This window comes from Filicampus tigris, chromosome 15 (genome assembly GCF_054856515.1).
Source record: "Filicampus tigris isolate MCC_2025a chromosome 15, RoL_Ftig_1.0, whole genome shotgun sequence".
NCBI lineage: Eukaryota > Metazoa > Chordata > Actinopteri > Syngnathiformes > Syngnathidae > Filicampus > Filicampus tigris.
In genome coordinates this window covers 16671928-16689220 of record NC_141231.1, presented here as the reverse complement: position 1 = coordinate 16689220, position 17293 = coordinate 16671928, and the positions used below count along the sequence as shown (strand labels likewise).

At 42.5% G+C, this 17293-nt stretch overlaps 1 protein-coding gene across 1 annotated transcript in view; it reads right to left on the bottom strand.

Annotated features, from left to right (window-relative positions):
- skor2 (SKI family transcriptional corepressor 2) overlaps positions 1–17101 on the bottom strand; it is an 82620-nt gene extending 65519 nt beyond the window's left edge. Inside the window, exons 1-3 of the mRNA XM_086052937.1 lie at positions 16985–17101; positions 10057–10197; positions 9843–9937 (exon numbers count right to left, since the gene is read on the bottom strand). The gene's annotated coding sequence lies outside the window, so the exon portion shown is untranslated. The remainder of the gene's footprint in view (positions 1–9842; positions 9938–10056; positions 10198–16984) is intronic.
- Positions 17102–17293: the final 192 nt, after the last annotated feature.

The window sequence follows — 17293 nt, the reverse complement described above, 5'->3', positions numbered from 1 at the left end:
ATTGTTTTCTGTAAGTACAAGCCCAGATTGAATCAGCCTGCCCTCCATTGTCTCTCCTCAGCTGGCGTGTGTGCGCGTGTGCGTGTGTGCGGCGCTGGTAATGAATGGCCAATCTAGTCTATCTGGAGAAAACCTTCTCATCACATCGCTCCCGTAATTACTAGCTCGGTGTGAAAACGACGCTCTTCTTTATTACTTTGCAATGCAGTGCAAGCAAAGCTCACGAAATGAGATAAACACACAACTAGTCTTTGTGCGTACACAATCACTTTCGAGGAGTCGTTTACTGCAAGTGATGCTCGCAGGGCTTAAGTGACAAGAACAGCAGCGTTATTTTCAAGCAAATGTTATACGTACAGCTGCATAATTTCATGCAAAGACGCGAGTCGAAATACTGCGTACTGTAGTTATGCTCTGTTGTGTTTTGTTGTTGTTAGTGGGGAGGGCGGCGGGGGATTTTTCAGACTTTGCTCATGGGAATTTAGATACATGGCCCAAATTATTAATGCCAACAAAAAAAAAAAACAGGATTTATCAATGTCACAGATGACGAATCTGATGAAATCAATAAATCAACTAGAGTCCATTAATTGATACTTGAATAGTGCACATTGACGGCAAAGTATCGCAATTTCGAGACAGCACGTTCACCATTTGATTACATTGCATTGACTGGCAAAAGGGAAAATGAAGGATCCCTTGATGAATTGCTCTCAGTATCAACATAGTTTCTTGAACACAAACGGTGAAGCAACATATGCAGAAAGACAATATAATAATACTCATTACAATAAACTACATCAGATAACGTTGGGCAGTCATTTTGAGTTGCGTGTATCTTTTTATTTTATTTTACAAAGTCATAGTTTACCACTGAACATAAACCAAAAAAAAAATGCAGTTTCTCTCACTGTTTTTCTCAGCTGAGTTGAGTGAGGGAGGGCGGGAGAAGTGTGCTGCGTTTTCCTGTTTGTGTGTGTGTTAAGACACTTGGGCAGAATGCAGCTCAGACACACAGGAGCAGCGCAACAGAATCTTCCCGCAACAAAAAGGTCAAAACGGCGGTTCGATTTGACCATACGGCGATTTATCGGTGATATGCGCTAATCAGCCCACTGACTAACTGGTCTGGCTGTAATAATTTTAACAACAAAGTATGAAGTGCAACAAAAGCAAAAAATAAATAACTGACCGCAAACTTGTTGCGAGTGAGTCAACAGTGCCTCTGCTGGTCGCGGCCGAGTATTGCACTCCCATTTTGCCTCACCCCACAATCGATCAACATTTCACAATTGAGAGACCGGGTGGAACAAAATCAAAGTTTCGACTTGGTATGGATTGCCCACCAAATAAACATCGGCTTCCGTATAGCACCAGCGCGAACAAGGTTTTGTTTTCCACTAAACACACTCAAAACAGTATTATATTTAGCATTATGCGTGTACCCCGTATCCATGCATCCAAAGTCCTCCCTCCTGCTGGGAGCCATCAGACCGACGGACTAGCCCGAGGCATCTGGGAACAATGAAAGGAATTAAAAGGGATGGCTGGGAGGAGAAAACGGAGTGGACAATAGAATAAGGGATAAAACATAACTTCCCCCTAACCATTTTAATTTATGTTATGTTTAAACAGATCATTCATATTCTCTATGAATTGAAAGTGTCACCCCAAAATGACGTGAAATATTTCGCGGTAGAGTTGGGAATGAAAAGATTTCGCAACGTAACAAACTACACGGCGAGGTGCTCGGAAAAACGCAGCATGCAGCTCAACTTCTATTTTGACATCGCTTGAATCGCATTGGAAAAAAAGAGTAAGTAAGTAAGGTGAGGCTTGATAATAAACTCTCCGGGATGAGTCCATTAGGCGCTGCTTAGCGGCTGTAGCAAGAGTGATTAGTACAAAAGGCAGCCACCCATAGAGGATGACAAATAGCACTGGAGACAGAGCATGATTACAAGCGCGTATGAGGCCAGAGACAGTATCAACACGGAGCATGATGGATGGCGCCCGCAGCGCAGTCAGTGCTGCCTCATAATTAGACCTTGATGGCATTAGTTGCATAGGAGCTATGTCGCAATTACCCGCTAGGGACGTTAAAAAGAACAACTTTAGATTTTTTTTGTTTTGACTCTTGGCAGGAACAGAGTGAAATTGGAGATTTTCTTCTTTTAACGGATCAATTCTGATTTTTTTTTTTTTTTTTTTTTTTTTAGTAAGAAATGACTGTACAAGTACACCCCGCAATGGACACCCAAACATGACACTCAAAATGCACGCTTGTAGATTAGGACCGTATTGCATCCCGCAAGGGCATTACCAGGACATCTCATTCAAACTTACGTTCAATAAAAGTCAACACACCTCTACCAACCTTACAAGTGCCTCTGATAAACCCCCCAAAATTATTTTGCTGCTCTAGTAAGCTTTTCCTGACATTCTCTGTTGCTTTATATCTGAAGTCTGAAGAGTTTATGCTAACGCCGATTGATATATCAAACTGATCATAATTTTTTCCACCGTACGAAAAAAGAGCTGATTTGAGCATATGTGTATAAGTGTGTGTGTATATATATATATATATATATATATATATATATATATATATATATATATATATATATATATATATATACAAAAGGCATAAGCAAGAAAATGACGCGCACATACAAACAAGTGAGTGACAAGGCCTCATTGCAGGTGTAAATTGAGGCTGTGAGGTGCGTGTGTTGTTCATTAAAGCCGAGTGAATCTCTATTGGTTTTCATTAAGGGGCCTGACCACACCGACGAGATGGTTAATCTCGACAGCGACGCTTGTCCGCTCAAGCCCAGCCCTCCCCACATACCCACCCTCCCCCGGCCCAATCTCACCACCACCCCCCCCCCCTCACCCCAACGCACACACACACACACAAATCAAGAAATGTATATACGCACACTTTCAAGTTCTTTTTTCCAACACACACCAAACTAGATTCTTATTTATTAAGCGGAGGTGACAGGTACTGAATAAGTTGTTTTCTAGCACAAGTGTGCATGTCCATGTGTGTTTGTCGTCAAGTCTGGGATGCTTGGAGTGTGTGCGTGTGTCTGGGTTATGTTTCATGCGTTTCTGCGTAACATCTTGCAGCGTGCCACCTATTTTCTGCACATCCACACACACCGTCTGTTTTCCCGCATGGAGGTGTCCACGCATTTTGGTTCTTTTGGATCGTGTATGTAGAGTCTGTCGTGGAGGACAATTGGTGTCTGTGGTTATGACTTAAGTCTTATTTCCAGGGGCCGTGTCCTGGCTAAACAGAACTGACACAGTTCTGCTTGGACCACTTAACTGTCACGGCGAATTAGACGCTAACACATACTGTGAGAAATGAGCTGGAACACGCGCGCACACGCACACACGCACGCCTTTTCCCCCCTCTCTCCCAAACATATGAACACACAATATAGGCACATGTACAGACACCTGGACCTTACATCAGTTTGTCTCTTTCCTCCAAATGTGCATTATTGTAAGTGTTAGGACAGCTTCCAAATGTGTTCCCGTTCAGTCCCAAGGAAATTTGCCAGGAAGGACGTCAACAATTACGTTGCTGTAAAAATGAGGATGGCTTCAAGGGCCCTACATTATGCCTAAAAGAGAAATAATTAACAGCTTTTCCAGTCCAATTTCACAGCTAGCATGTCCGGCTGCAATGGACGCACTAGAGCGCCTCATTGTCGGCCGCAAGTGCGCGCGTGTTACAGACAGAAGGCTGGAGATTGAAATATTTTATTTTTAAAAGGCCTGACGCGATGGCCGGCATGTGGATGAGGACGGCTCGCCGGTGTGGCCGCTTTAGAGTGCCTCGTTGTCATGGCATGGAAAACCCCAGCAACAACCTGGCGGGATATATTAAAACCACGGGAGGCTTGAAAGCGGAAGTCAACCCAAACATATTCTTTCAAGAATATGTTCCCAGCAGGCCCACTAGTTGAAACGCGGCATTCTGATTAATTTTAAGTTTGTGGAATTTAAGTTAATATAAGCAGCAAAATGCACGGCGTTGACGCTGTTCTTATCGTAGCACTGCACTTCTGAATTACGGCAGTCTGGCGGATGCCGCTTTAGCCGCGAGTAAAATAAAAAGCAAGACCAGCTTCAACCAAGAAACACAACTTGTCCTCTTATTTTTCACTGACATTATCCCCACAACCACACACACGGAGGAGCTTTTAGTAAGTGCGTACGAAACATGTCCCAGCGTCCGCAAGTGTGTCGCAGCGCAGATGGGATCGCGAATATACGGCGTCTGATCTTGCCGTCGCATTATTCAGGTTCATCCACTCGGCCTGCTCAAGTGGTCTCGCCGCACTTTGCGCCATGGCTGAAATTCAATCATGGCCGTCTATTGTGTGCGCTGAGAGGCCATCCCGTCATCCCGAGGCTTTGAACGTGCGCGGCGACATGCACAAAAATTACATCTAGGAAAGTCTTTGCTCTGTTTTGTTTAAGTGGCTCTCTGAATATTTCTCGGGGTTATATGAAATACAATTTGCGTTCGGCCAAGTGACGACCCTATCTAAAAAGAAAAAAAATGAAGTGAGACAAAACCAGAACAAAAAACGGTCAAAGAAAATGTCTACAATTTCCAACTCAACTCTTTGAAGCAAATTTGAATTACGTCAATAAAATTCGGACCTGCCTTTCGCCCTGTCAATGCTAATTGGAACTCAATTGGCCTCAATTGGTTTACATGGCGCAATGTTAACAATGATGGAAGAGCTTTGTGTCGTACGCATCCTTGTCAGCTGTTCACTGCATTGCCAATAGATTTCATTGTCATTAGCGAGTTAATCTTTAAATCAATGACTCGGGCCTTCATATGGATCAACATCAACATACGTTGCGCCATGATTTACGTCAACGGAATGCAAGGATTTTGAATCACAAAGGCAACATTTCTCTCCTTTTAAGGAACTAGCTCAATTTTTATTGGCTTCTGTGTCGCAGATAAACACATCAACCTACCCGGTGTGCGTGTGCGTGTGTGTGTGTGTGTGTGTGCGTGTGAGCGGGCGCGTATGCGTGTGTGTGTATTCCCAGGACCCAGACAGACTATCAAGCATCTATCTATCCTTTGAAACAATCAATATTTATAAATCCCAAAGGACCTGCGGTATGAAGCTATAAACAAGCAATGGAGTCGAGTACGGATAGACCACCAAACGCACTCACGCAGAAGCAGCAGCGCGTTAAAGTGCACACGCAATCAAGATCACGTCGACAAATGAATCGAAAAGCCCGAAGACAGGCGGCGATACAGAATTAGTCAAAAATGGCATAACGACGTGAATATTGTAATCGGTGTATGACTGGGCCCCCGGAGTCATTTGCGACCAAGGCAATTTCACCGACGTGAAATCAGATGAAAGCATAACTATTGATTATGGTCACGAGTCTGCATTTGATTAACAACTCAAACGTGAAATAAACATTTTCAAAAGATGTTTGAACTGGGTTTGTATTACTCTTGTAACTTCTATGAACACAAAGTTCTTAAGTTGTGGCATTTGTTACGGTGGAGTTTACGATTAAAAAAAGACAAAAAACGTTTTTTGGTCCAAAAAAAATGGTCGGGTTTGAGAATCACACTCTGAGGGGCGTGGCTTTGGTCACAGACTCGAGGCGGGGAGGGATTAGTGAAGCGACGCTACATTCAAATTTTGCTAGCAATTTTAACACCGCAAACTAAACTCTCCCTTCAACTGAGGACCCCCAAACTGTATTGTGAAAAAAGTGCCGATTAAGAATGAGGTGCGATTTATGATTCACATTTACGAATGATTGTAACTTTTCAAACCCCACAAATGGATCCATGACGATCTTCGCGGATCATCATTTAATACTCTATGTGTTGTGTCATCAGAGCAGGTGGAAACAAGGCGTGTAATTAACACGTCATAATCAACGTGGGGGAGTTTGACACCTTGTAATCACTATGGGGAGATTAGCCATCGTAGCCCCTGGGCACAGGTGCATTTCACGCACGCACGCACACGCACACCCACACACGCATAGTTCGACATGCTTACACTCAAAGAAATGGTCAAACACATGCACACAGATTGAAAAAGAGTGCTCATGGCTGCTCAGCGGTTCAGGCTCACATATGCAACACCGCAAAACGCGCACGCAAAGAGGGCCTGTTTAATATCATTTACATAATGAGGGAGCAGCCAGAGTAATAGCTTTTCCTTTCTCTTATTACCATAATTTCACCCTGGGCGCCAAATGACAGAAAAAGAGACAGCAACCGAGAGCGAGAGAGCAACACGGCAGCGCGTGTGTCGTCCGTCCTTGCTACTTTGAAACAAGTCGTCGTCAATGTCAAGGCCCACTAGCCTTCCGCCTCCTCCTGCTCCCGGCTACTTTTTTTTTTTTTTTTTTTTTTACAGAGACTGACGGGCATTTGACCATGATCAAATGTATCGATACTAAACCGCATTCAATGGACAGTGACACAAAGCCTTTTTGACAGATTAAACGAGGACAATTTCTAGGTATTATTTCCCTAAAAATCGAATCAAGTCATGTAGAATTACAAACGCACTGATTTGCGTTAAAAAACATGTTGTTACTAGCATTAACTTTCAATGAAAATGCATTTTAATTGTTTTTGGGGGGGGAGCTGTAAAATAATTGAAAAGGAGAAATTAAGTATTCATTGTTTTAGTTTCAAAAATTGTCGGTCAAGGAAAATGTTCATCTGCTGTAATTGTAGACCACAAAACCACATACACAGCATGAAATGCACAATTTTGAAAGGCCGTTTGAAATCAATATTTAAATGTCTGAATGGAATTGAAATCCCAAGGGGAGAGGTGGGTCATATTCTACTGAAATCTAAAGAGTAAGAGACATATCGGACTCCTGCGGCTGTACGGGTCTGCGTGCACGGTCGGTCATCGATTTCACAAAAAGAAGATAGAAAAAGAGACAACTCCTCATCCGTAAAAGAAGGATCAAGTGTTGAAGTGTTGACGCTGAAAAGAAAGAAAAAAGGGGAGGGGGAGTCACAGGGGTTTGGGTCCCTTGTGTCTTTCATCTTCTACAAAGTACATTTTCCAGTTTTGCTAGGCAGGAGCTCCAAAATCGAACAGAATCGTTCGCGCGATGCTGGTCGTCCTCTGATTTGATCCAAATTAACGCTTTTCCACATGCGGATGATATCATATATTTGGAATAGAGTGGTTCGTTGAAGTTTGACCGCAACTTTCATTTTGTCATCTTTCAAAACCAAATTTCCCATTGAGATCAATTGCATTTGAAATAATTGGTTCCAGAGTCCAAACGGTTGCCTTCCTAAATTTATTTTCAAAAGACGATAACCAATCACCGATCTGATCAGAAGATTGACCAATTTATCCAATCGATTTAAACAACTTGTTGATTTATTGGCTAGCCTTCACTATTCATGGGGGATTTGGACCGGCCTGGCACACAAATAGCCAAAGTCTGGATATAATTGACACCCATTTAAATGAATTGGGGGAAAAAAATAATAATTCAAGGATTAAAAATGTTTTTTATATATATATTTTTTCATTGAAACAAAAAAATCTGACCGTATATGCTGAGAAATTTTGGATTATTAACGATGGTGGCACAGAATATCCCTAGAGTGAACGTTTGCTGTAATGTCTAACTTTGCGGATCCGATCAATGATGTCATCCATCGATCAGCAAATTATGATATTACAACCGATCACGGACTTTGCGTGAAATTCAAAATATCTGCCGATCAGGTCTGTGCAAAGTCTACTTCAAATAAATTTCGAATGCACCCCGCACATCCCGTTTGTAACATTAACTGTCACACAACTATTATGTCATGAAATGAAACGAACCCCTGCCATGTAAAATGTCCAAACAAAACGAAAAACACCTACCTACATAACTCCAAACTTTTCAAGGTGCTCCAAAGTTTCGGCTCGAGTTTACTGTACTCTATCAATTTAACATTTGGTGGTTTTTGTGTGGCCCACCTCTTTTTGTCTTTTATACACTCCTACATGTCGAGTTATTGTTTTACATACCTTAATAATAAACGAGATTGTACATTCACCCATTCCTTTCATTGCTCTCCTTTCTTTCTCTCCCTCCTGCCTTTTGTCAATTCTCTCCAGCTCCGCCCCTCCTATTCTCCCCTGTATTGACAGAGCAAGAATGCATTTTGCTAAAACATTGACTTATGAATCATTGATGTTGCTGTTGAGGTTTCAGTGGCGCGGGGGCAGCCGGATGTAAATAAGTGAGGACGAGGTATGGTGCATAGCTAGATGATACTTAGCCCGGCCTCTGAAACATTGATGAGATATTTTGTGCACGTCTGTGTCCACGTGTGTGTGTGTGTGGGTGTGTAATGCGATGGCTATTTAAGAAGGCTAAGTATGATAGTTGTTTACAACTCCAGCCAAGACAATTTCGAACAAAGGATGGTGGATGAGCAAAGAACAATGAGGGTTCCCTTCATGATACAAAATATCGGCATCGTACGAATGTAGTAAGTGAGTGAGGGAACGGGGTGGCGGGTGAAAGATGACAAATGCCGATGATGTTACTTTCCAAAGGGGACAAACGTAAAATGACAATGAGGGGAACAGACATACCGAACATATACATGGTGATGCCCTGAGATACGAGTTTGATTCGTTCTGCGATCCCGCATTTTGAATATTTTTTTTCCCATTGAAATGAATGGGAATGCCATTCATCTGCTCCAGCTTTCTCCCCCTAAAAACAACTACTCGAGGCTCAGGTGACAACCAATCACGGCTAACCTGTTTTCTGAAGCTGAGCCACGATTACCCGAGCCCTGAGCAGTTGTGATGTCATTTTCAGTCGACAGAAATGACAAGATGGCCGCCCCCTGAGATGGCTTAAAAACGGGTGGATTAACTCTTATTCCACAAACGCAATATTAATCAGAATGCCGTGTTTCAACTAGTGGGACTGCTGGGAACATATTCTTGAAAAAAATATATGTATGGGTTGAACATATTTTTAAAACATACTTTTTTTTTTATAAGGAAAGCATATACATTAACATATATGTAAAACATAGAAACATACAAACAGTATGACGCTTATTGTTCAATAATAATAACTCCAAATAATGATGATGTCTAAAATACCCGTCACGTGATGAGTTATTTGACGATATTCCACTCCACAAGGGTTTGACTTCAAAATGCTCGTTTCCTTTGCACCATACAAAGTCCTCACAAAGTGCAGCAAAGCAGACACACTTACACCATCATAACCAATCACAGTTCTCTGCCTTCATTAAAGCGTCATTCAGACCTTTTAGTGCTTGGGCCCCCTCCCTCCCTCCTTCCCTGCGCCGACCATTTAAGTCCACTATAAACATAAGTGTGGTCAGAAGAGCTGCATTATGCATCAGCTGGGGTCAGGGCGCACTGAACTGTGCTGGTCTTGACTCTAACCACACATTGTAGAGATGATACGTATCTGTTTCCCGCTGAAAACAAAGCCTGCGTAATGGTTACATACTGCACGCTCCCATGTTATGCACAGAAACAAACACACACAACGAATCTGCAAAATATTCGCATGAACACAGACGGGGTGGTAACTATTTACCAGCACGGATGAACCAATTTTGGAGGATTTTCAAATGCGGACTGCTGGATGTGGAAGTTCGGTGTGCTCACTCGAAACGGATGAACGTTGCTTTCACTTCCCTACTTTTATATACGCCAAAAGGTGGTTTGAGAAAGCAATTGGCTTTTTAGTCGCAGTGCTTTTATGAATAAGCAGAAGTTTGACTTAACCTTGCGCCACGGATCCACTAGCGCTTATCCGCTGTACGCAGAATGTTGGCAATTCCCGCCCGCTTTCGGGGTCATCGCAGCGCTGAGAGTCATCGCTGTAAATCACACAAAAAAACACAAAAAAAATACAGAAATGGGTTTTGACTGTTGTTCTACTCCACGTAAAATTAATCAATGAATCAAATAATGTGTCTTTTTTTTTTCCTTTAATTACCTTTGAAGGGGTGGAAGACTCTTTCCATATGTTCTGAGTTCCTGTTTCTCTGACAGTGGAAACAGAAGGAGGTGTCCTTGGTTATAACAACTTCCCTTCGGAGACGATCATCAAGCCGTGAACCGAATCAACCGCTGACATCTGCAAAGTAGCGGTATACTCAAGTTTTGCCACGAACCGAAATTATTCGATGAATCCTTAATCAATGCCACGCAGGGAAAAAAAAAAAATTCCTTGAGAATAAATCATGTCCGTTCCAAGTCAGTTGGTAACAATGAATTAATTAATAAACACACAAGGCACGCGCGTGGCACTTAACCACACAGTGAGCCCCCATTATCGTTTAACCACAGAAAATAACAGCACCTTAAGTTTGAAGAAACAAACTCTCTGTAGACCATTAGCTATTCACCGCAGAGCGCAGCACTTTGGACTGGTGTTTTACTGTTAACCACTGTTTCTGAAATGCATTACCGTACCTACTTACCGCAGTGTGTGTGTGTGTGTGTGTGTGTGTGTGTTACCGCCGGCATGTTGTGGGTCTCCATACGCAAACATGTAATGCGACACTTTAATGAAAGGAGCAGGAAGGCCAGGGTGGATGAGCCCGAGATGATGGCAACAAGAGAGATGACACAGGAGAACAATATCGAGCCACATATAAAAGAATGAAAATGAAGAAAGTGAAGACACGCAACACACTCGGGGTATCGATCACAGCAAAGCATGCACTGAAGTCGCATCGGAGACTTGGAAACAATACCTCAACTGATGTTACATAGGGGTGACAGAAAGTGTAAAAAAAAAAAAAAAAAAAAAGAAAAAAATCACGAAGTCTTGGTCAAAACTGATGATAAAAGTATCACAATACACTGGAAGAAGAGGAAGCAGGCGAATGTTCAAGTGCGACGCAAATGAAGCCGCAGCGGGAGGGGAGACAAAGGGAGCAAGTTAAAAGTGGAATTGTGAGAGAAAGTCCGACTTGGCGGCTGCAGTACATCTTGATCAACAGATGACTGATCATGTCAGCGCTGGCCATCTTTCACCAGCCGCCGTTTGACGACACGACGTGACCCCCGCGCACACGCGCGCACACATCCATTTCCCCCGACGTACCCCCAGGCAGGAGCATCAATAACGTACGGCCTGGCCAGGGGCCTCTGTTTACACACACACACACACACACACACACACACAGTCGCAGGCACGCACACACTCGTTCATTCACACACAAATGCAACGGGCGTTTGCGCGAATACGCCCAATCGTGGCACTCCCGTTTGCACGCGGCCGTTCGGTTGCATGTGTGCGCGCGCACGCACCCACGCAATATGGCTGTGTGCCCTCGGGCCTGCGGTCTGACGCCGGCACTCAATCCCTACTCCAGGGCCCCCCCCCCCCCCCCCCCCATCGTCCTGACCCCTGTTTTTCATGACAACTAAGATGTGAGAAGAAAAGTGAATATGTGTGTGCATACATATATATACACATATATATACACATATACACATATATATATATATATATATATTTTTTTTTTTTTTTTGTTTGTTGTTTTTTAACTTGACTTCCCTTTAATTAATCAAATGTAGAAATGTACATTTGGAAATTCCTGTCAAAATTCATATCGCATTAAAAATATGATTCCAGTTTCAGCTTCTACCTACTGGTGTATTAATCATAACATAATCCACACGTTTGAACTACTTAGATATTTCCAAGCATCCTTGAGTCTGTTTAAAGGCGCTATATAAATCAAATTTAGTATGACTGTTACCATTATAAAGCCTAATTAATTCCAGTCCCTAAATTGAAGATGATTTATCATTACGATTTGTTTGCAAATATTCCAAAACATTGTGTATCAAAGTGCTACTCATGATAAATATTACCATTAGTAGCATTATCTTAATTGTTTGAATGAGTTAAAAAAAACAAAAAAAAAAACTGCTAAATGCATTTCACTTTGTGATTGGTTGGCTGAATACCGGCAGCACCACACATGTAGACACACCTACCCGATAATCATTACCTTTACGTGCCTGGAGTGCTTGCCGGGCGGCCTGACAGCTTTTCTTGAGTGTGTACATTTCCTTATTTAATTAATCAAAACAATTATCATCCATCCATCCATTATCTGTACCGCTTCTCCTCACAAGGGTCGCGGGGCGTGCTGGAGCCTATCCCAGCTGTCTTTGGGCAGTAGGCGGGGGACACCCTGAACTGGTTGCCAGCCAATCGCAGGGCACACAGAGACAAACATCCGCACTCACAATCACACCTAGGGGCAATTTAGAGTATCCAATCAACTTACCATGCATGTTTTTGGAATGTGGGAGGAAACCGGAGTGCCCGGAGAAAACCCACGCAGGCACGGGGAGAACATGCAAACTCCACACAGGGAGGCCGGAGCCGGGATCGAACCCACGACCTCTGAACTGTGAGGCGGACGTGCTAACCAGTCGACCACCGTGCCGCAAAACAATTATCAATGAACTTTAAATTAGACAAGCATAAAATCATCGTCCTACCGCTGTGTGTGCGCGGATCTATGCGTGCGCATGCACGTGTATTTTAATAATTAGCAGGCAGTAAAGCGACTGTGTTAATTGCATTTAGGATCCTGCCTGGGGAGAGAGGGAGAAGGAAGAGAAAGAGAGGGGTGGAGATGATCTTACATCTCTTGCTCCCAAAATAGACAATTGCCGTGTATTCTTAGATATAAAATGGAGCAAGCGCACGCATATCATCCCTGACATCGCGCGCGCACACACACAGGCACAAGTATACATACGCGCACACACAGACGCCCGCCCTGGGAGGATGGCGCTAACCTTAATTAGCCTAACACTGTGGTGAAATTGATTGAAATGCAGAACATCAATTATTAAGTTTAACTGTTTTCATAACCCTACACACATCCGGCCACGTAACAAATGTGGGGAGGGTGTGTGTGTGTGTGTGTGTGTGTCTGGAACGGGCTGGGGGCAGGGGGGTGCATGTGACAACGGAAAAAAGAAGCGCGTGTGTGTGTGTGGACACACAGTCATATCACTTGTGTGAATTTCCCGCAATGCCATGAGATTCTTGAGATCGCAAACTAGTTGAGACTGAATCGACAGCGCCTCTGCTGGTTGCAGTCAAGTAGTGCACTCTATGTTGCGTCAACTGCTTCACCAAATTCTTTGATCGATTCATTGACTATTATGCCGATTCATCGCGATTACGTTCTATTTCCTCAGTAATCAGGGCACTGATTCGTATAGAACACATTTGGTTATTTGTACAAAAAGTAAAAACAGAGAATTGTCAATACAAAATCCATTCAAATAAAAAGACCAAAGTCAATGACGGGCAATTTGATATGAAAAGTTTTGAAATCACGCAGTTCATTCATTGATTTCCTCAGCGAAACAAGACTCACTCAACTTCAGGCCTGCTAAAATTGTGCGCATCGAGATTAACAGTTGAAATATGTTGTCGATATATATACAGTAGTCATAGTAAATAAATGACAGTGAAAGCAAACATTTAGCATCACATAACAACAGTGTCCCCCATCTCCCAAAGGACAACTGCTGTCACGCGTTGACCTTTTGAACCCAATTCACGCGCGGGTCACCGGCGGGTGACGGTGATGAAATTCCAACCAGGCATCCTGCTGCTTTGCGCTGAGCGGCCTGTGGTCAGTTTGTCGAATGTCACACTCACAGGTGACCAGTAGGGAATTAAAAATGAATTTCAACCCTTTCACACAACTTTGTGGCTTGAATTGATTTGTGGCCCGTGTAGACTTAAGACTACAAGATGCTGCTTTTTAAAAAGGGGCCCAAAAAGCCAACAACATTCACAGAAGCTGATTAGTCAAGTGTGTGTGTTTTTTTTTTTTGTTTTTTGTTTTTTTTAAATGGCTTTTACAGTACGACCGGCGGGCCTAAGACATTAAGTACAATCGCCGATATTTTTGCAATGAGTCTCCAAAGCATGTTTTGCAATAAGGGACCAATAGACCTGCTTTTGTACAATGGCCATGTTTTTTTTTCCCTTTTTTCTTTGGTGTTTTATTCAGTAAACAAAAGTGCTAATTATGCATTCCTATTACAGAAGGACCTAGTGAGTATGAATGGCTTTCAAACAATTTTAAGTTTTAATGAGATTTTATCAGCTGCATGAACCCGCACCGCATGAGTCTAATAAATGCTGAGATTCTAAATACATTTGTGAAACTATACGGTAGGATTGCGTCGCTGAATCATGTTGCTGAGCAGAGCTCAGCCATGTGCTCATGAAATAGCCAAAAATGTCCATCCTGTCATTGTCCGTCCTGTCAGAAAACCCGCATGCAGTCCCCTCCAAAAGAATTGGAACAGCAAGGTCAATTCCTTCGTTTTTGTTGTGTTCTCAAGACATTTGGCTTTACAATCAAAAAATGAATATGAGACCAAACTTAAGCAGACCAGAAATTCTGAACTTTTGTCTCATGTTCAACTTTTGATCTGAAACCCAAATGTCTTCAATATAAAACAAAAACAAATCAACTGACCTTGCCGTCCTAATACTGAAATTGACTCCAAATTGTGACACAAGCTTGATCAAATAACAGATCAAACTTGTGAAGAAATGTACCGCGGCTGTATCGTGCATTTTTTCCGAGCAGTGCAAGTGATGTCATCTATAAGAGACCTTGAATCCAGAGGTCTCCGAGTTCCAGAGGCCCCAAGTGCACCCTGTTGCATCACTTGACCAAACAACGGCCCGTCTCACTGTCGTCTTTGTCCCAGCGCTGCATCACAGCGGCCCACTGAGTCAATGGAAAACTCATTTCGGACTAATTACGCGGTGTCTCTCTTACTTTCTTTTACCACTTCTCTTTTCTCCATCCCTCCTTTTCTCTTGACGCTCTCACTTCTTCGCTCATAACGCTCCTGTTACCAGATCGTGGTAGTCTTGCACGACCGGCCAGCCATAACACACAACAACGGCGTTTAGAAGGGGCTTTGTTATTTCTTTGGGGTCAGCCATAGGTTAGAAGCCAGTCTTAATTAGTTGTCATAACTTATACATGATTACCTCTCCTCGGGTCCTCTGCCCTCTCAAAAACACCCACACAGTGTCTGCTCTAGACTTAAAGTCAAGAGGAGGGTTTCTCCATGCACATATCCAGTGTCCCTTTGGGGAAAAAAAAAAAAAATATATATATATATATATATTATGAATAATGTTTAACTGTCGATCAATTATTGTCAATTATCCCCATCGTTTTCCATTGTCGTCTTCACAAGGCATCCCTTAACTCAATATCCAAGAGTAGTAAAAATTCACAATGATGTGCAGTCTACGATAAACAAGCAGGCCTTGTCTCGCTTTATCAATGTCTGACTGTAAATTTACCAACCTGAAGTACCCATAATTATTGGAAAGTATTTTACATTTGCACAACATCAGACGATATGGTTACAACACACCCGATCAATATCCTGACGCCACAGTCACGAGAGTTAACGTGAGCGTCTACATGAACCAAAATCCGTTCTGCAACCACAATAGAGAGACATGATTACCACGACGGTATTACAGATCCATATCGCAATTCCAGAGTGTTCCTGTACGTTCAGGATATGGTCTTCATTTGTTTGGGAAATGTTTACTGTACTGAGATGTATTGTACGGTAAGAGGACACTGGGGGACTGATGGTGGGCAAGGAGAGTGAGCCGCAACAAAGTAAGCTTCATAATGCCGAGCTAATGCAGTGCAGTGCAGGCAGACAGATATCAAATAAAATGAAAATGTACTCACTCTTGAAAATATTAATATATTACACCTGAGCCATACTGGTTTTATGTATGATACTGAGAAATATATTAAAAACAAAAAGTGCAAATTGATAAAAGGAACTCTTGCCTCAATCCATTTTTACTACAATTGTTCATGTTATTTGTAGTCCCATAAAGTCAATAATTGTGAATAAAACATGCAAACCGTTTTAAAGAACATACTGCCACTATATTTCAGTGCAATGCCTTTAAAAAATAGACTACTTGTATTATCGTTAAAAAATATTTTTTTTCCCCGCTTCCCGCGGTTTAGGCCTGTTTCATTAGCGTACTTCTACCACCCCCTGTCGGCGATTAATGCACAATGCAACCAAGACGTGAAACAGGCCATACTTTTTTTGTACCTTTTATCACACTGAACACACACACACAACAGAGCTAAACAATGGGTGTTATGAATTAAAAGTTAACACGACGACTTAAAAACAATGTGTTAAAGAATGCCAGTGTGTGTGCCAGTGCAGGTGTGTTAAAATAAAATGCTGTGGTTTCCATTTGCGGACTGAAAGCAGCTGGATTCTGATTTTCCAATGAGACAAATAGGCACATGACTACGACGAGCATTTCTTTTAGAATAAGTGTGACTCTTTAAACAGTTACAAAGTATACATTCGTAGTCTCTTGGGTTGCCTGCATGTGGATTTAATCACTTGAAATGTGTCAGATTCCTCAACGACGTTTAACTGGCTCCACGGTCTCGCTCCCGTTCAGCTTAATAGACCGCAATTGAGCTTTGTCGCCTATAGGTGGCAATGTTTTCCACAGTTTTGCATAAGCGAAGACTATTTGCTCACTTATCTACAGTTTAAAGTGCCGATGTGTAGAATGTTGATTTTTCAATCACCATTCATTTTAAACCCCCACTATTCAATTCAACACTGCATAAATATGCTCTATCACACCAACATAATTGTTTTTAATATAATCGTAGGTGAAATCTCTAACATATTACATCGGGCGCGCCTTGCCTACAGGAGGCTGCCATGTTTCGCCGCCATCTTTGTGCTACAGATACTCGAAGGAGACAAACTTAGCGAACGTAGATCCTAAGCATCATGACTACTGATATGTGTAACAATTGCAATGCACTTACTTCATGACTTGGGGGAATACAAGTCGCTTGTGAGGTCATTTTTCTTTCACCTCTGCTGATGAAACTGTTGGTAGGCTTGCGACGTGCGGTCTCTCGGAGGCACCGTAGTGGGTCTGCTTCAAAAGGCCCGCGCTTCCATCTTAGGGTTGCATTCTATTAGTTGACCACTAGATGACACTGAATTCTACACATTGTAATTTTAATTTAAAAAACAGATCATTTAACGTTCTGTGTGATTGGCCGGCGACTAGTCCAGCTTGTAGATAATTATAATCAGTGTCCTCCGAATAGTCAAATGACAGTTCCTCT